At 37.4% G+C, this 20,522-nt stretch overlaps 1 protein-coding gene and 1 long non-coding RNA gene across 6 annotated transcripts in view; one reads left to right on the top strand and one right to left on the bottom strand.

The window, feature by feature from the left end:
- LOC106558259 overlaps positions 1-18,038 on the top strand; it is a 97,564-nt gene extending 79,526 nt beyond the window's left edge. Inside the window, exon 3 of the long non-coding RNA XR_005384338.1 lies at positions 16,715-18,038. This is a non-coding gene — a long non-coding RNA (uncharacterized LOC106558259). The remainder of the gene's footprint in view (positions 1-16,714) is intronic.
- PHACTR1 (phosphatase and actin regulator 1) overlaps positions 1-20,522 on the bottom strand; it is a 555,031-nt gene that overhangs the window by 418,572 nt on the left and 115,937 nt on the right. The gene's annotated exons all lie outside the window — the stretch shown is intronic.

Below are 20,522 nucleotides of genomic sequence, written 5' to 3'. Positions count from 1 at the left end.
AAGTTAGCTCATATCATATTTCTTGCTGCTACTCACTCTCGTGTAGCCAGGGTACCCTAGTGTCCCCAAGGTCTTGTCTGAACATGGCCAAGAGAGCGAGATCATGTCACTCACTAAGTTAATTCAGCTGCTGACTGTGCAGAGTTATTTCCTTACCAGCTCAATGCAGCAAGCATTTATTAAATGCTTCCTTCATGCCCAGCACTCCTCTGTAAAGCATTGATTACACTCTTGGAAATTAAATACAAAAGCAAGAAGAAATAGTCACTACTTTAGGAGACACATAATTTTGGGGTGGAGGATACAAACTTTATTTATTTATTTATCTATCTATCTATCTATCTATCTATTTATTTATTTATTTATTTTTGTGGAGATGGTGAAAAGTGTGTGGATATAGAAAATATATGGGGCACCTAGGTTAAGTGACGGACTCCTGATTTCAGCTCGGGTCATGATCTCAGGGTTGTGAGATGGGAGCCCTGTGTCAGGCTCTGTGCTCAGCAGGGGAGTCCACTTAAGATTCTCTGGCTCTTATTAGAAACGACAAATACCCACTATTTGCTTCGATGTGGAGGGACCTGGAGGGTACTATGCTGAGTGAAACTAGTCAGTCGGAAAAGGACAAACATTATATGGTCTCATTCATTTGAGGAATATAAAAATTGGTGGAAGGGAATAAAGGGAAAGGAGAGAAAATGAGTGAAAATATCAGTGATGGTGACAAAACATGAGAGACACCTAACTCTGGGAAATGAACAAGGGGTAGTGGAAGGGGAAGTGTGGGGGGGGTTGGAGTGACTGGGTGATGGGCACTGAGGGGGGCACTTGGTGGGATGAGCACTGGGTGTTATGCTATATGTTGGCAAATTGAACTCCAATAAAAAAAAAAAAAGATTCTCTGGCTCTCCCTCTTCCTCTTCCTCTGCCCCTCCCCACACTCATGCTGTCTCTCTCAAAAAGTTAAATAAGTAAATAAATAAATAAATAAATACAATTATTAAAAAGAATAGAAAATATAGGTGTAGGTATAGAAAATCTATAGCTAAATTACCCATTAATACATAGGACTTCACTTGGAACTGTATTATATAGTAGCTCCAGAAATTTCCCCTACTGTGAAGCACTGGTATTTCTCTATGTGGGTGAGGAAGCAGGTCCATTGGGTGGTGTGGAGGAGGCCTCCTTCCATACTCAAGTATCTGGAAATCTGCTTCTACAAGGGATTTCCTGGACATTGGCTCCACTAGCTTCTTTCTCATGGATGAAAACTTTTTCTCTGTCATGTTTAGGTCGTGAGCATGATGGAGTAAGTTAATGGAATGAATGCTCAATGTTCAAAGAAAACTGATCAGACATGCCAAAATATTGGCTTGACTGCAATCAGACATTCTACATTTTAAAAGAAATTTCTGTAAATATCTATACAATTCATTCTTGAAGGAATTAACATCAAAAGAGAAAAGTATATAAACGTCTGAAAATGATTTTTAATGAGACATAATAACTAGATCTCCACAAAGTCTCCTATGGGACACCCACATAAAAAATCTGCTCCTGATTTCTCATCAATATGTAACTCCGTTGCTTTGGGGTTGGGAGTGATCTCTGGTGACAGAAGTATATAAATGGTCATGATCCTTTGTTCTTGCTTTGTGGAACTATTACACCTACATTCCTGCCTTCTTGCCCAGATCTTTAATTTTTCCTCTTGCACAGCCTAACTTCAGCACATCTGGCCCAGGTGGGCACGTGGAATATAACCAACTAGTCTTCATTCATTTTAATTTAATGAGATATGTATCCAGTGATATGGAGGGACTCACTGTCCATTAAATGTGCACATTTTGGTGTATTTGTGACCAGTATTCTGCTTCTATTAACTGCATCAGACATTGGAATCAGGTTGGGAGGCTGATGTGTGAGGAAACAGGGTTATCTTGGTAGCCTGGTTGTAGGGGGGTAGCATGTAGGACCCATGGAGCATTGAGAAGGGACAGCCTGCCACAGAAGTGCCCTGACTACTTTGTTCATTGCATAGTACAAGCCTGACCCTTCCCAAATCCCACTAAAGGCTCTATGTGGGGCAGAGGGGGTTATGGTTGTGCTGCTCCACTCCCCACTGACTGGCTCTAAGAGAAGGAAAAATGGCTTGCCGGCATCTGGATGTACATTCACAGCAGCTAAGATGGGGTGGGTGTCAGACAAGGGCTGACACCATTCCTTGGCCACAGGTGAAACTTTGATCCATCCCAGCAAGATAGTCCTATAACATTTTGAAGATTGTATTTAACCTATCATTAGTCTTCTTGTTTGTGTCTTACAGTTCCTGTTTTTTCATGTTCTGAGGTTCTGAGATCAAACCTTTGTGTGGTTAGAATCCAGGCCCTACTGCTCGCCTGCCCCTGCCATGTGACTCTAATCTGTCTAAGGCTCTCTCTCTGCATTTGTGAAACGGGAATCATAATAGTTCTTTTCTCATGGGATTGTATTAGATTGCATATATGAAGCATGTTAGAATAACTGGGATGTAATCAATACAAGCGAATGTTAGCTAGCCGTCACCATCATTGTTATCATCATCAGCAATAGCCTTACAATCATTCAAATTCCTACCATCTTGGAAGACCTGGTTCTCAAAAACCCCAGAGACTGGAGATGCAAGTAGGGCATACAAAACATGGCCAAACTACCTACGATCACCAACACTGGCATTGATGCCATTCTGTCTCATGTTGGGGCTTGTGGCTATTTCTAACCACACTTAAGGGAACAAAATCCACAACCACTTCCAGGCTACATAGCAAAATTATGTTGTAGTGTCTGTGTTTTGTGAGTGCTTCTATACTCAATAATTTTAATTCACAATAATTTTCTGAACACAGTCCAACAAAATTGCATAAAAAACATAATGCAACAAGAGAAAACAAAAGGCCTTCTGTTTTAACAAAATTTTACCTAACATAAATTTACAGAACACAAGTTAACTTGTTATAAAACAGTAATTTAAGTATTTTCCACTTCAAGCTGTCTTTTTCTATTTTATTTTTAGGAAACTCTAAGGTACCGTCTTTAACCACCTACACAAAGAATATCCTGATGGACAGCAGAGGTCATGGTCTTCTGACATAGAAACCAAAAAATAAGAAAGAGTTGGTAAGGTAGAAAAAGAAGGAATTAGGTATCAGACGCTATGGTGGGCAGACTCTAGGGTGGACTCATGATTCTTTTCTTCTTATTTTTATACACTTGTAGGATCTCTTCCTCTTTAGAGTAAGCAGGAACTGTTACTTTCTTTTACTCAATAAAAGACAGCCAGGGTGATGAGATGTCACTTCTATGATTTCATGACACAAGGAAATTCTCTCCTTTGCTGGTTTGATAATGCAAGTGGCCTTATTAAGGTGGCCTCTAGGAACTGAGGGTCCACCAGCCAATGGTCAGTAAAAATCCAAGTTCTTCAACCCTACGGCTACAAGAGCTGAATTCTGTCAACTGTGACATTAGCTTGGAAATGAATTCTTCCTCAGTTGGGCCTACAGATGAGACTGCAGCCCTGGCCAACACTTGACTGCAGCTTTGTGAGACCCAGTGAAGCTGTGCCTGAATTCCTGACTGCAGAAACTATGAAATAATAGATTTGTGTTGCTTTAGGCCACTAAGTGAAGTGATATTGTTATACAAGCTCCAAATAGTTTTTACAGATATCTATTACTGTCAGACACCGGATTGTTGGTTTCACATATATAGCTCTACAATACTCACAGTAATTCTGGAAAGAAGGCCTTTAATCCCATCTTTATAGAGAAAAAGCTGATGTTTGGGGTTGTCAAGTTACTTGCCCAGGACCATTTAGCTACCTTAAGGTAGGGTGGTAATTTGTGGAAAGAGACTTTTTTTTTTTTTTTTTTTTTTATGATAGGCACACAGTGAGAGAGAGAGAGAGGCAGAGACACAGGCAGAGGGAGAAGCAGGCTCCATGCATCCGGGAGCCCGACGTGGGATTCAATCCCAGGTCTCCAGGATCGCGCCCTAGGCCAAAGGCAGGCGCCAAACCGCTGCGCCACCCAGGGATCCCTTGGAAAGAGATTTTTATGGTTTGTCTCATCTCTTGATTTGGTCTAACTGTACTAAGTTGAATAAATGGTGTTTCTTGCTTATCTTTTCTTTTTTTGTAAGTAGGATGAAAAAGATTTTAAATATATGCCCTATTTATTCATCACATTAGGAACTAATTGAAGTGATGAGATAATACTGTTTAGAAACTTCTGGCTCCCTGGAGAAGATTGTGAATGCAGTTAATATTTGAAATAATTTTAAATATTTCAAATTATAAGTGAATTACTGAGGAGGTACTTGCTTTCATAGAAAAATTTTCTTCTCTGTAACTAAAAGACTGTGATTTTCAAAGTATGTAATTCAGACTCTAGCAATATTGCACAGGAAGTATTTCAACTATCTTTCCTAGCTGTGGACACCAAAGCTAAATGAGTGCCTCTCTGGGATACACAGTATCTTTTTTGATCATTCTTGGTTGCACTTGTTCTGGAAATTTTGCAAAGATGATAGCTTGAGTAGTATTTGAGGATGCTTCTTCACCTTTCAGTTCACTATTGCTAGAGATTTCCACTTCTATGTTCAGCCTAAAGTCCTTCCTGCTGGAACAGTGTTACTGTCTTCCAGAATAGAGATAGATGAAAGAGATAAAATTCTGACAATTCAAGTTCAAGAGAAATCAAGATTTTGACTTTGCTTTTATGAGTTCACTAAACTTGCTACCAAAAAATTCAGATACATTGTTTGGTAAGTAGAAAAAAAGAGTACCTTTATGGGGCACCTGGGTGGCTCAGTCAATTAAGCAACCGGGTCTTGATTTAGGCTCAGGTCATGATCTCAAGGTCATGAGATTGAGCACCATATCAGGCACCACACTGAACGTGGAGTCCACTTTCTCTCTTTCTCTCTCCCTCTCCTACTGTTCCCCCCCTCACTGCTGGTGTGCTTTCTCTCTAAAAAATATATTTTAAAAAGTATCTTTTCTCATCATGTATGCTGAAATTGAAACTGAAAAAAGAAGCAGAGTTGGCAGGTGAGAAAGAGAAAGACAGGAGTTAAAAATCAGAGCCTGGGAATTAATATTACCTTAATATTTTAAGTTGCTGTGGGCGTATTTTCAATGCCTTTAAAAGTCAGGTGAGGTTGATGGCTTCCTGGTAAGTTCCAGAAAGTAATTCAAGCTGAAACAAAGGCCCTGGTGCTTAATTCACCAAGACCATGATTGTTGTCGCTTTTGTGATATTAAATAAAAGACCATTATTATTTATAGAATTTTATAAAGAAACAATGTAGACACACTAATGATTTCAAATTTTTTTTGCCTCAAAGAAATTGAAAACTTTCTTCTTTGTAACTATTCAAAAAAACCAAGCATGAAACTAGTATGTGGGAAATTTCGTTTATAGTTATCTTTACTCTTTTCTTCCATCTGTGCTCCCTCACTCGCCAACTGGAACTTAATCTGGATATTCCCACCAAAAAGGTACTAAGCCTAGGTTGTGTTACTTAACTTCTCCCTGTTGTCCTGTCAGCAGAATAGAAACAGTAATATCTATCTTACTTTACATGAAACCATGGTAAAAAATACACCTCTAAATAAAACATAGTACATCACTATTCAATCTGCCCTTCCACATATATTTTCTTCTTTGAAAATATCTTCCACAAGGGATACCTAATATATATATATATATATATATATATATATATATATATATATATATATATATATACCAGTAATTGGCGGGAGAGATTGTTTCATGTGTATAGTCTTTTGAGACCCTTGAGTTTTAAATAATAAGAATACGTTGAAAAATAAGTAAAATTGAAGCCAATAAAAAATGTTTAAGAAGAATGTTTCATCCATTTGGCCTGGTATGCTGCACCAGTGGCACCCTAGATAAAGTATTAAACTAGGGAGCACTCAATACCTCCCCTGTGCTACACACCATCTCACACTCTGACACAGGCATCCCCAAAAATGTCTCAACACCTCTGCCCAGATGCCAGTGGTGGGCTGGAGAGGAAGAAACACCTTCATAACTCCATGTACCCCCACCTGACTCCTCACTTCTCCCACAGGCATCATTACATCATTACTTACTCTTACTCTCAGAACACATTCCTACAGAAGTCTACTGTCTCCATCGTTCTTTCCCTCTGGGTTTGCCCAGCTACCTATCACCTTTTCACATTTCATCTGGGCCCCAGTTTTCCGTCATCCTCAAAGCTTTTCACCTACTCTCCTCCTTCTTTTCTGAATTCCCTTCATTGCTAACCAGTTGTGAGGCAAAAGCAAAGCATTTCACTTTTCTGAGGAATAAAATGTTCATCTTTGGGAAGGGTGTATTTGAAAATGTGCAGATGCTTCCTCTTGAGGATGGTCCATCACTCTGTTCTAGGATGTTCTAAGTTGTCCTAGCAACTTCTCAGAAACAAGTCACCATCAGAAGCTTGATTTGATCTATCTGCCTACAAGGAGGAAAGCTGTATAAATGATATTCTAATTCATTCTGAAGGCAATATGAACAGAACTATTTATTTGGATGTATACATTCAGACTTTTGTTTTTCTAATTTCTTTCCCTTATGGCTCGACCATCACACTCCCAAAACAAGGATAAACAATCCTAGTATTACATTTTGTTTCAATTACTAATATTTTTTTCCCATCGACTGCTACAATTATCTGGACTTATGTGTGCTCTGGCCATATTTGAGTCTGTATGAATTTTCTGTCTGAAACAGATATGTTGCACATTTGGTTTATTCTTGGTTCCCTAAGTTATGGATAACTGTAATTTAAAGGTGTAAGCTACATGAAGATGCCTTGCATCCTCTATTTTAACTTATTCTGGGTTAATACCACTGTTTCTCTCCACTAATTTAAACCCACTTAACTCTGCCCAATCTATGGAAATTTTGGTTTCTAAAGCTAGACTTCACTAGCTCAGGCCTCTCTAGGGAAGAAGATTGAGACATTTCTACTAATATCTATGAACCTATTATGTCATTCAGACCCTAGAGTTGACAAAGCTAAGTTATTTCAGTTAAAGGAAACATGTTTTTAGTCTTTTCCAAAGTCTTTAAAAAATAGCTATTGAAAAAAATATTATTGAGCACTTACTATGTGCCAGGCACGCTCTAGTGACACATTAATGGAAAAAATAGGCAAAATTTCTTCAAACATTTTTGGGTGAGTGGGACTAAAATCAGTGAACAAGTGAATACACATTCTAATAAGACAAATTCAGACAATGGTCAGTCTTATGGTGAGGCTAAAGCGAGATGACTGAATGGAGAGTGATTTGAATACATGTCAAGATGGGGGTTATATAAAGCTTTCTAAGGGAGTCAACAATCAAAAATTTTGAATCACAAGAAGGACCTAGCCTTGGGCATCCATCGTGATGATTGATTGAGGAAGACTATTCCAGATAAAGGCAGCCATTAGTTCAAAAACCCTAGGGTGGGAGTGAGCTCAGTTTGTGTGAGGAGCAGAAAAAAAGCCAGAACAACAGAGCATGGTGAATAAGGGCAGAAGGATGTCAGGGAAGCAGAGGCCAGATCATGCAGGGTTTTCTAAGGAAGGCTAAGGGGATTGAGATTTTATTGCAAGTTAGTAAGAGGCCATTAGAAGATTTACACTTAGAAGTGCTCACCCTGCCTGTCACAAAGAGAACAGACTGTGTGTGAAGTGGTGTGCACGCATGTCAAGAGTGACAAGCAGGAGACCAGTAAATGATTCCGGTGAGAGAGATGGTGTTTCAAACATGATGGCAGTGGTGAGGATGGAGAGAAGGACAGATTCAGGTTATGGTACAGAGGACTCTAGAGCAATAATTATCTAGTATATTAAAAGATAACTCCGATATACCCAAATTTCACATAGAAAAGGAAGCAAAGAAACCAATAGCATATGGATCATAGCATTTTTGATATAAAAGGGACCTCAGAAGACACTTAACAGATGAGAAGACAGTGAGCTGCCATAGTAAATAACTTCCTCAAGGACAAACAATTAATGAGCTCCAGAACTACATCTCTTCATATCTTGTCTTCCTCATCATATTCAGGCTCACTACTAATCTGGAATTTGCCCTTTGGATCACACTATAGTTGATAGTCTAACACTGCAGGTTACTTGAAGAAAATCTCAGAAAGACTCTTTATACATAAGAACGTCATAATTTCTAAGACTTTAATTGGCCGTGATGGAAAAGGAGTCAAGTATCCTGGCTCAGAGAAGGTATCTTGGCATTTAGCATGGACATAGATTTACCAATCTTTTACATCTCCCTGTACTTCTACGTTCCTGACAACACAAGGGGAACAAATGATGAGGGGCATGGGAGGTAGTTCTCTTCCAGGTAACAACAGTGTAAAGATCTGAAACTAAACTAAGCTTACGAGGCAGAGAACTTTGAAACAAGCAATACAGTAAATGAAATCTTGAGTGTTACACTAAATTTAATAGAAGCATTTCAATTTTGCTTGCTTTGAGAGCTCATCAACTTTCATATGATAAATTCTTGACTCCCTAAAGCATTTATTTGCTGCCACTTACCAGGGCCAGATTGAAAAAGCCCAGGAGTGCTTCTTGTTGACAAGAGATGAATTGTCTAACTATTTAAAGCATGTTATAGCCATGAATTATTTTTCAGTGTTTACTGTTCTGAGTCCATAACTGGAAAATGATGAACTTTCTTCAATGTCGATGCTAGAATGTGAGAAATGTGTTGACCTGGCAACAAGCCCATTAGTCTAAAACTAAACATATATGAGCATACAAATCAGTTTTAGGTTATACAGTTTGGATTCTGTTTCAGACTCCTAGTTAATATGATTTGTTATTTCCAACTGCTCTTCCATTAACAAATGTTGTATTCCAGAATTTCAAAATGCTTTCTTAAGGCACGTGAGGAAAAAAGCCCTAGGTCTTACTATGTTTCTGACAGAAATGAGTATCACCCTCGTCTGCTATCTCATTTGCTTTTTCAAGGTATATTGTTTCCTCAAACAAATAAGGAGGTTGTTTAGATTACATGGTCTAAGATCCCTTTCTTCTCCAAACCCAAAGACAGCAGTTATTTTAAGAAATCCTTAAAATTGTGTGTGCCATAAATGACCAAGGCCATATTAAGAGAAGCAAGTTTTCCACTCTTAGACTTAACATTCTCTTTTCTTTTTCTCCACACAGCTGAAGAGATTTGCATATGTTGAACCATCCTTGCATCCCAGAGATGAATCCCATTTGATTATGGTGAATGATCCTTTAGATATGCTGTTCAATTTGGTTTGCTAGTAGTTTCTTGAGAATTTTTCCATCTATATTTGTCAGGGATATTGGCCTATAGTTTTCTTTTGTTGTAGTGGCCTTATCAGGCTTTGGTATCAGGGTAATGCTGGCCTCATAAAATGAGTTCAGAGTGTTCTCTCTTTAATATCTTTGGAAGAATTTGAGGATTGGTGTTAATTCTTTGTTCTCTCCTTTTTAATATTTTTGGAAGAGTTTGAGGATTGGTGTTAATTATTTAAGTGTTGGTGGAATTCACCAGTGAAACTGTATGGTCCTGGGGTTTACTTGGTTGGGAGGTTTTGACTACAGATTCAATCTCCTTATTCATTATTAGTCTGTTCAGATTTTCTATTTTTTTCATAATTTAGTCTTGGTAGGTTGTACATTTCTGGGAACTTACCCATTTTTTCTAGGTTGTTCTATATGCCAAGAGGATTAAATATAATCACTGTACAAGCTAATCATATCATAGTTGCCATTCTTGTTATGTCTGCCAAAGAATGTAGAATGTAGAATGTAGAATGTAGAATGTAGAATGTAGAATGTAGAATAATTCCAGACTGGCCAAGTCTCCTCTTAAAGAGGCAGGAAACACTTCAAAGCAAGCTGTACCTTATATGTCCTATGTGAATTTAAACAAGGGAGCAGACATCTGATCCGTGCTTTGTGTCTTTGTATCCAAGTATGACTTACATATCGGTTACTCAGTTATCAAATGACAGATAAAATTTTCTCCTATTTTAAGGATGTCATCCCTTGCTCTAGGTCATCAAAGTGCAAGACACAATATGTACCTGAGGTCTTGAGTGAAGTGGTGCTTTTCTGGATAACTTTCCTCATTTTGGTACCATGACATTCCCTATTTCTGGACAAACCTAATGTCTATAAACTGTAAATATAATATCTCCAAGTATTCACATGGCTTTAAAAAATGCACCATGATTTCATATGTATTTAATTATTTGTTAATTTATCCAGTCACACAGTGGATATTTGTTAAGTGCCTACTATGTGTTATGTAATGGATTTTTAATCAGAAAACATGGAGAGAAAAAAAAAGAAAACATGGAGAGGCAAAACTTTATTTTCTGTTTCTGGGACAAACTGAAAAATCAGAATTCTTTTATAATTTCATTTTGCTGAGGCTTGCAAAATTCAACATTTTAAAATGTTTACGTCTAGATGAAGTGAGTCTTCATTTATTATATGCTGTCACTAGCTGATAATAGACTGGTGATCTAAACTACATGTTCTTTGGTTCCCTCCCTCTCTTTGTCTCTCTATCAATTCACCATTTTTATTTACATGTTCAATGTAGACATTATCAATGTGAGCTTTAAATATGCTGATTCCATAAAGCAGAGATTTAAATAAACAAATATCTTACTAGCAGTACCTTTTTTTCACAGATTCTTTTTGTCTAAGACCCTTGAATCCTATTTTGAGGGTAATCAATAAAGAGAATAGAGTACGATTCTGGGAAGTTGGGTTAGCTGGGTCTCCAACCTGAGTAGAATTTTTAGGTCACTTCTAGTTTTTAGAGCCAGTCAGCTGTGAATTGAATTGAATAGATGGTGTGTCTTGAATGAAGGGAACTAAAGACACCTTTAATTTTCTTTTATAATCTTCTACTATCTTACTCATCCATTCCAGTCATAAAACTAAAGCCCAATTCAAGATCACATTTGGGCCATTTTAAAGAGCCTCAACACCTTATACTCATTCTACTGTTACTCTTTTTCCCAAGCCATTTACCCTGGTTTGCAGATTAATTTTTCTCAACTATAGCACTAATCTCATCACTCACCTACTCAAATGCTTTCAAATGAACTCCCATTTCCTCCTAAATCAAGCAGAGAACTCCTTGGTCTTGTACTTACAGCTACCATGTGGTCCCAAACTCTTTTATCAAACCTTCTAAGAGGTCCCTTAGGGCTGTATATTAGGCTAAGATACAACTTCATGTAAATAGTCCTCTTCACTACTAGAAAGAACTTTTTCTCTAGCCTCAAAATTTGTGATTTTTACTTCTTTTCTTTTTAAGACACCCCACTCACACTCCTTCAAAATAGGCATTGCCTGTCCTCATCTCTGAGATGGCTTCCCTTTGGCCAAAGGCTTCAAAGTATGTCTTGCCTATATTCCAAACTGCTTTTTAAAAAGGCCCACATTTTTGTTTTTTTGTTTTGTTTTAAAGATTTTATTTGTTTATCCACGAGAGACACACACAGAGAGGCAGAGACATAGGCAGAGGGAGAAGCAGGCTCCCTGCAGGGAGCCGGATGTAAGACTGGATCCTGGAACCCCAGGATCACGACCTGAGCCAAAGGCAGACACTTAACCATTGAGTCACTCAGGTGCCTCAGGCACACATTTTTTTTTTTTTTTTTTTTTTTTACAATGAGAGCATTGTTTTCCCCCCCTCCCAAAATGAAGGTTTTTTTTGTTGCTTTTTCCTCATTACAAGAGCTATAAAGTTTTATTACAGAAAAATTGGAAAACAAAGATAAATAAATAGTGGAGAATAGAAACCATTTATATCCTACCCATCCAGAGACAACTACAATTAAATTCTCATGTATTTCCTTCTTTTTTAACAAAAATATTACACTTTCAAAAGTTCTCAAATCTGAATTTAAAGTAATACTAAAACACCAATTATTACTAATAAAAAAACAAAAGTGAATAGGAACTCCACCTCAAAAAACCTTTGATCATCTATTTCTCACAGTTATTTTCATATAAAAAGAATACATCCACATAATTTTATGTCCTTTCATACAGTCTGAATTTGCTTCACTTTTTGGGTTTGCAAAAAGTGTGAACATATCAGTCTATATGTGCTGAATACATACAGATATGCTGGAGAAAATATACAGAATCTGTTCTAATAGTATTTAGATAGAGAACTGCAAAAATCAGTGACAATTCCTAACTAGAGAATAGAGAAACATAATGTTCCACTTTAAGCCGAGAATTTCATGATCTATAAATAAATCCTTTTGGTTAATTGACGTCATATTAGCAAAATGATAGAATGACAATTCTACTGCCTACCCACTAAGTCAACTGTAATTGGCTAAGTTTAGCAAGGTAATCAAAGCCCACAGCTACTTCTTTGTATAGATAATTCTAGCTCTGAATTAACCTGACAATCATATCCCAAAATTAAATTTTCTTTTGGAAAAGAGAGACATTAAATAATTGTTAAAAAACCAAAATGACTAATGAGTATCAGAAAGACCCAAATATCAAATCATAATAGCTCCTAAATATTCTATTTATTTCAGGGCTCCCTCCCTCACATAGGACAGAAAAGAAAGCTCTTTTCATTTTTAGGTTGTCGTATACTGTGGTTGGAAGGTTATGTTAGAATTCATTTCAGCCTTTTTTAATATCATTGTATGCTTGCCAAAGTCCAGTCTTCTCATGAAGGAGGGACAATTTTAAGCTGGCTTTTGCTTCCATAGAAATATTAATTTTTGGCAGCTCCAGGAATATTTCAGGCATAAACAGCAGGTTCTGTTAATTTTAGTAAATTGGATCTGCATCTGTGTAGGGAATTATATTGTCTTTTACGTGAATGAAAACCCTTCCCAGTCTCTCTCTCAACACTGATGCTGTCGTCATTTCTAGTTAAGTTCCAGAGCAAGATTTGCTATTATACAGGGTTTTGTTTATGTGTATATATCTTAAAATAACTAGAGTTAATTTAAATTAGAATTAATGACATCTTTGGGGCAGAGGGGTTTTGCATAGGCTCTAGGAGGTCTATCAAATCTCTGAAATGATACATAACATTTAATATTATGAACTTTTTTCTTCATTATGGGGAAGGGGTCTACAGCTTTTGTTGTCTTCTCAAGGGTTTGTGACTCCAAAATATCTATGAAACCTGATTCGACATTAAATACAATTGAGTGAAGTTGCTTCCATGTTTATGCAGTGAAGTTCTAGCAGATATCTGGATAGCCCTTGTATCTAAAGTGATTAAGCAAAAGACAGGAAATATCCTTTCATGAAAACATGAGGAGGAATTTTAGCTACTAACATTAAGATGAGTCGGTTTCCTAAATAATTAATAGCTTAATGATAATCAGCTCTATGATAATAAGCAATTAAGAATGAGGACAAAGGATAAAATGTAGGTATTGAACAGAATGGACTTTATTTGGGGCTTTAAAAAATGTTACTAGTAACCTATTTTCAAGACTGTTAAAATAATTAAATCTATAGAACTTCCTGATACTGCTGTCAGCATGTCATGGAGAAAGACATCCAAGCAATCAAACTGTGCTCATCTTCATGAGGAGTTATAGGAGAAATCCCTGCTTAACCTTTGTTTCAAGATTAATTGTCCTTAACCTGAGCTATTGTTTCCTTTATATTGACTTATTGACCTTGAGCATTGTGCAAACCTGGGAATTCTCTACCACAGTATGTCTGAGATGTACTGCAAGTGATTTTTGTTGTTAATATTAAAGCAATAAAGATTATAAATTATGTATTTAAGAAATAAATTAGAGAAGATTCAAGGATAGCCTATGACTATATCACAGTCATTAGAAGGCTTTCTACTTGAGTGGCAAGAGAGAATGAATAGCAATTAGCAAAAAGGCTACGCTTGGGTCTCCACAGAGGAGTTTCTCTCTCAGGTAAAAGTCACCAGTTAGTTCTGTAAGTTGAAGAATTACTACTAAATTTGATTGTATTTCTATTTTCCTAGTCAACCAGGTGAACTCCAAAGAAGAGGTTTGAGTCATGAAGATATACTTGTTTAGCCTCTTGGTCTCCACATTGTCTCCAACTTTGTTTGTTTATTTATTTTTATTTTTTTTAAGATTTTTATTTATTCATTAGAGACACACACAGAGAGAGAGAGAGAGAGAGGGCAGAGACACAGGCAGAGGGAGAAGCAGGCTCCACACAGACGCCCTGGGCCGAAGTCTGTGCCAAACCGCTGAGCCACCCAGGCTGCCCTATTTATTTATTTTTTAAGTAAGCTTTATCCCCAATGCAGAGCCCAACATGAGGCTTGAACTCGTGACCCTGAGATCGAGATCTGAGTTGAGAACCGACTGAGTCACTCAGGTGCCCCCTTTCCAGCTATGTCTTTAACTTTTTCTTCTTTTATTTGGAAAAGGGATGTCACAACTTTAAATTCAAGCGATCTTGTTGGAGGGTATGTATCCTTGTGAGCTGCTCAGTTCCTTTGGGAAAAAAATGGTAAATACATCCATAATAATAATACTAATAATAATAAAAAGATGATGGGTACCTGGCTGGCTCAGTCAGTGGAATATGAGACTCGACCTTGGGGTTGTGAGTTTGAGCCCCATGTAGGGTGTAGAGATTACTTAAAATCTCTCTCTCTAAAAAAAAAAAAAATGATGAAATAAATGTACAGTTTATTGGCTTTCCTGTTTCTAAGTCAATCAGTGAAATGTTTGGATTTTTGGAGTTTGCCATGGGGAAAAATTATTTTCAACATTACAGAGACTTCTAACATAAGGGAATGCATAGAGCCATAGTGAGAAACACTCCCAATCTATTAAAATTATTCATTAAAATTCAAAGAAAACTTAAATGTCGAAAAATCCCCATTGGGCAGCCCAGGCGGCTCGGCAGTTTAGCACCGCCTTCAGCCCAGGGTGTGATACTGGAGATCCGGGATTGAGTCCCACGTCAGGTTCCCTGCATGGAGCCTGCTCCTCCCTCTGCCTGTGTCTCTGCCTCTCTCTTTCTCCGTGTCTCTCATGAATAAATAAATAAAATCTTTAAAAAAAAAGAAAAAAGAAAAATCCCCATCACTAATGTAAACTTAACATCATGGAAAGTCTCCTCTAAATTTTTTTTTCTTTTCTTTCTGTTCTTTATTTTGAATGCTTACCTTCCTAATGAATGGAGAAGTTATCAAGAGTGATGGTGAGTTTAGCAAACCTTCATTTCATAATGAGATAAAGATGAAAAAGGCAATGCCCTAGCAGATGAGAGTGACACAGCCAAACATGCAAAGGATCATATGGTGAAGAAAGGAGCAAAAATAGAAACAAATTCTGCAAAGTAGAGCTGGGAGGGTAGAAAGCAGGAGCAGCAAGAAGTAGCTGAGGGGAAGCAAAATGACCAGGAGTTTCTCAAGAGATGATCAGGGCTGGAATGCCAAGTTCACTTAAAGGTTGTTGCAATTTATCTTCCTGCCTGGTTGGAAATCACTAATCCAAACTGGTTCATAACTAAAGGAAAGCAGATCCATGTGTCTTGACTGATTCAGGAGGATTTTGTTTATATACTCAATGGGTGAATATTCTCAGTGAAGAGGAACTTTCTAGCTGCCCAGTGTGGTGTTGGCTACAATGGCAGAGCAAGGGGAGCTTTCATTTTTGGTTACCATTTACCCCTAATATGTCCTTCCTGTGTGAAATCCAATCTTTTTTTCTAAAATAAATAGTATAGGGGCACCTGGGTGGCTCAGCGGCGGGGGTGGGGGTGGGGGATCTGCTTGAGATTTTCTCTTTCCCTCTGCTCCTCCCCCCTAACCTCCATGCTTACATATGCACAAGCTCTCTCTCTCTCTCTCAAATAAATATAAAAATCTTAAAAAAAAAAAAAGATACATAATCTAACTTGGACATTCATTTTAATAGAGAGGTTAACTTATCCTTTTACTATTAATAGGCATGTGGGCCTAAGGCTGAGTCTGGGTAGTTTCTTTCAAAACAGGTCCTGATGTATGATGGGCACATGTATCTTTGTTTTAAAACAGCACTATAATAATGCAAAGAATGAAACTGGAGGGAAGTCTCTGGGGAAGTAAAAAGACAGTGCGTAGGCTGAAGTTCATTACTTTCTTTTGGATGCGACTTTTATAATGCACGAGCCATGCAAAACAAGAATGATAAGATTTATTACTTCCAGCACATGATTTTTCAAAATTTCTTTTAAAAAGGGATAGGCCATATTAATAAAAACTGATGTTTTTCAGTCATTTCCCTATTCCATTTGTAAAATGCTAGTGTGTTTCTAAATAAAACAGAGGGCAGCCCTGGTGGCTCAGCGGTTTAGCGCCGTCTTCAGCCCGGGGCCTGATCCTGAAGACCCAGGATCGAGTCCTATGTCGGGCTCCCTGCATGGAGCCTGCTTCTCCCTCTGCCTGTGTCTCTGCCTCTCTCTCTCTCTGTCTCTCATGAATAAATAAATACAATTTAAAAAAAACAAAAACAGAGAAACAAAACTCAATAGCTATCAATCACCTCATTCAGAAATAGGAACAGAGAAACAGCTAGTAATAGTTAATAATGTCAATAAATCTTCTAAATGCTTTAAATATATTAACTTAATTTCCTTTGCATTCACTTTACAGATGTGGAAACCCCAGCGCGGAGAGCAGAAGTTACCTGCCTAAGGTCACAACGGTAGAAGTGAAAATGGAGTCCAGAATTGAGTCCAGATACTCTGGTTCCAGAACTGATGCTCTCTTGACCACTACACTAGGTGTCAGATACACCTGCTGTTAGACCATGTATATTAATGTCAATCCACAGAAACTTCAGGACCCAAGTGTCTTAATAGATCCCGTTATTACATGGTGGAGTACGGATTAAGCGTGCGATGAAAATAAAGCTAGGAAATAGGACAGCATTATTTGTTTCCCTTCTAGTCTCCATCTCTGCCTTCACTGCTCCCTCTGAAACCTTCTGAAATCCATCCTTGAGCCTTATTCTTCCAGAGCAGTACATTGATAATGGGAAGTACTCATATGGCTTCTCTCTGCCTTAATGGTATGCAGATGTATAATCCCATTGAGGACATGAGGCCGGCAACAGAATTTTCCTTCTTTTGGAAGGAAAATCATGAGAAAGGTAATTCAGGAATGTATAAAATCAAAATGCTGTTATACCTCAGGGAAGCAGCAAATGACCCCTAACAGCTAATGAATTTTAGCTTATATTTGTCTACAAAATAAAGAAAATGGATGTAATGAATGAACCCTAAGTACAAGCTTCTAAAGTGGTAGGAAACTACTTCTGCTCTATTACACTAACAGATGAAACCACAGAGAGAAGCAAAATATAGAATGAATCTGAAGCTCCAACTGAGAGAGGGATTTTCTAAAAATCAATTGTGTAATTCAATACAACACTGTGTTCTGAACATGGAAGTGGGTCAGCTCACTCCCAGGGCTTTTATGTTTCTTACAGATCTCTAATCCATATGAAAGCCAACAGGACACATCTACCCAGGTTCAGAGGCGGGCTTGCTATGCACATAATAACCAACAGAGTATAGTTAACACAATGTTTTTTCAGCTTCGCTGAAAAAATTCACACATCTTATTGGTAGTGGAACCACTGGAATATTTCTTGTATTTTATTTTTCTTAAATTCATCGTGCACTTAATGAATGGATGCTTTCAAATTAACTTCTTGGATTCACTGTGTTGATTTTAATAAAGTTCTTTGAAAATACCAAATTTAGGGCACCCCATGTGTCACTCATTCATTCTTCAAGGCTCTTGAAATATATGAACTTCTTTACTCTCCTCTAAAATCTCATGAAAAGGTGAACTATTCCTCTCATGTTCTGGAATTAGAAATCTAAGCATAGAGAATACAAGTAACTTGCACAAGGTTATGTGGACAATAGTAGATGGCAGAGCTTCCAAAAGTAGGTGATGTCCACAGATGGCCAGGTTTTGTGATGTGGCCTTGCTTGATAAAGAACTCTTATTGATGGGACACATCCCACCACACACAACAATCAACTCAAAATGGCTTAAAGACTTAAATGTAAGACCTCAACCACAGAATTTCTGGAAGAAAACATAGAGGGTAAACTTCTTGACATTGGTCTTACCAATTATTTTTTTGGATTAGACACCAAAAACAAAGGCAACAAATGCAAAATTAAACAAGTGGGATTACATAAAACCCAAATGCTTCTGCACAGTGAAGGAAACCATAAACAAACTGAAAAGTCAATCTATGGGAAGGGAGAAAATGTTTGCAAATCATATGTCTGATAAGGAGTTAATATCCAAAATATATAAAGAACTCATATAGTTCAAAAAAAATACCCCAAAATCTCAAACAATGAAAAAATGGGCACAGGAACTAAATACCTTTTTTTTTTTTTTTTTTTTTTGCTTTTTGTTTTCTGAACTAAATAGTTTTTCTACAAAAGACATACAAATGGCCAACAAGTATATGAAAAGGTGCTCTATGTCACTAATCATCAGGGAGATATGCAAATCAAAACCACATTAAGATATCATCTCACACCTGTTAGAATGGTCATAATCCAAAAGTCAAGAGATAATAAGTGTTGGCAAGGATGTGAAGAATGAAGAAAGGGAATACTCGTGCCCTGATAGTGGGACTGTAAATTGGTTCAGTCACTATAGAAAACAGAATGGAGCTTCTGCCAAAAATTAAATAAAGAAATACAATATGATCCAGCAATTCCACTTTTAATTATATATCCAAAGGAAATGAAAACAGGATATTGAAGAGGTACTTCATAAACAAGGATCTTGAAGAGGTACATACTCCCATCTTCATCGCAGCACTATTCATGACAACCAAGACATGGAAAAAACCTAAGTGTCCATCAACAGATGAATGGGTAGAGAAGATGTGGTATACATGTATAATGGAATATTATTCAGCTATGAGAAAGAAGGGAATCCTGCCATTTGGGACACCATGGCTGGACCTTGGGGGCATTACAGTAAGTGAATGAAGCCAGACAGAGAAAGGCAGATATTGCAGACTATCACTTATATGTAGACTCTAAAAGAAAATAGTTTAACTCCTTGACATAGAGTAGAAAAGTAGCTGTCTCATGCTGGGGGTGGGAGGAACAATAGGGAGGAGTTGATGAAAAGGTACAAAGGGGCAAGAAGATGAATCAAGCCCGAAGAGTGAATGTGAAACATGGTGACTACAGTTGATAACGCTGTATTCTAAATCACTGCAATTTTCTAAATGTACTCATATACCATTAAGGTAAATATGTGAGGTGATGGATGTGTTAATTAACTAGATCGGGGAACTTCTTCCCCAATATATCCATGTATTAAATCCCCACGATGCACACTTTAACTATCTTACAATTTCATGTGTCAATTATACCTCAGTAAAGCTAAAAAATAAATTAAACATTTGCTTATTTTTAATTAGTAGTGATTTTGTGCAATATAAAGAACCTACCTTCCTAATAGGAAATGGTTTGATTTCAGTATTTGTCTTTCCTAATAAATAACACCAAAGACTTCCAATTTAATGTTAGAAAAATTCCCAAGGTTTGAAATCTCTTTTTCTCACTTTAGGGTGATGTGATACAACAATAACAAAAGCTATCATTTATTAGGCATTTACTGTGTCCCAGCTCCTGCAATCAGTGCTTTAGACCATTATCTCACTCAGTCATAGCAATTCACTGGGAAGGTTTGATTCTTCCCATTTTCAAGTTCAAGAAATTGAGGCTCAGAGACGAACTTTTCCAAGATTCCACAGTATGTGGCAGAGCCAGGATTCAATTCCAGATCTTTCTGACCATTAACCATTTTACTTTAGGGACTGCCAAGCCATTTATTATTGCTATGAATAAGTTTAAAATTATTTTTCCAGGATTTAATGGATGGAAAAATCTGAAGATGGTATGGAGAGCAGTAAAATTTTGCAGAAAAGGGAGACGGAGGCAGAAACTTCACCTGCTTTATAATTTTCAATCACTATTTCCTTGATTAAAACCCCCTTTCTAAAAGAGTCTTTTCTTCCACTACTCATGAAAAATGCCAAAAGGCAGTAAGGGTTTATAAAAAGTATCATCTTTAGATCACTAGGCAAGTGGAGCCAAACTTGTTCCTCCCTGCCAATCAGGGAAGCCACACTGCCACTATAAAAATCCTGTCATTACACACATGTACAGGACACACACACGCCTGTGCCCTTCTGAGTCACCACAGTGGTTTTTTTTCTTTCTCACTGCTAACCCCATTGGAGGCTCTTACACCTAAGCTTTAATTCCATTGCACATCCTACTCCAATGTAAATACTGTCCTGATAATTGGGTCTTCTTTTTTGAAATAGGATTCATGAAGTCTTTTGACACTTGTAACCACATCCTTCTGACTGCCCTGGTCTGTTAATAAAATTGGAAAGATTTTT

Source organism: Canis lupus, chromosome 35 (assembly GCF_011100685.1).
Source record: "Canis lupus familiaris isolate Mischka breed German Shepherd chromosome 35, alternate assembly UU_Cfam_GSD_1.0, whole genome shotgun sequence".
Taxonomy (NCBI): Eukaryota; Metazoa; Chordata; class Mammalia; order Carnivora; family Canidae; genus Canis; species Canis lupus.
This window is presented reverse-complemented; position numbering and strand designations above follow the sequence as displayed.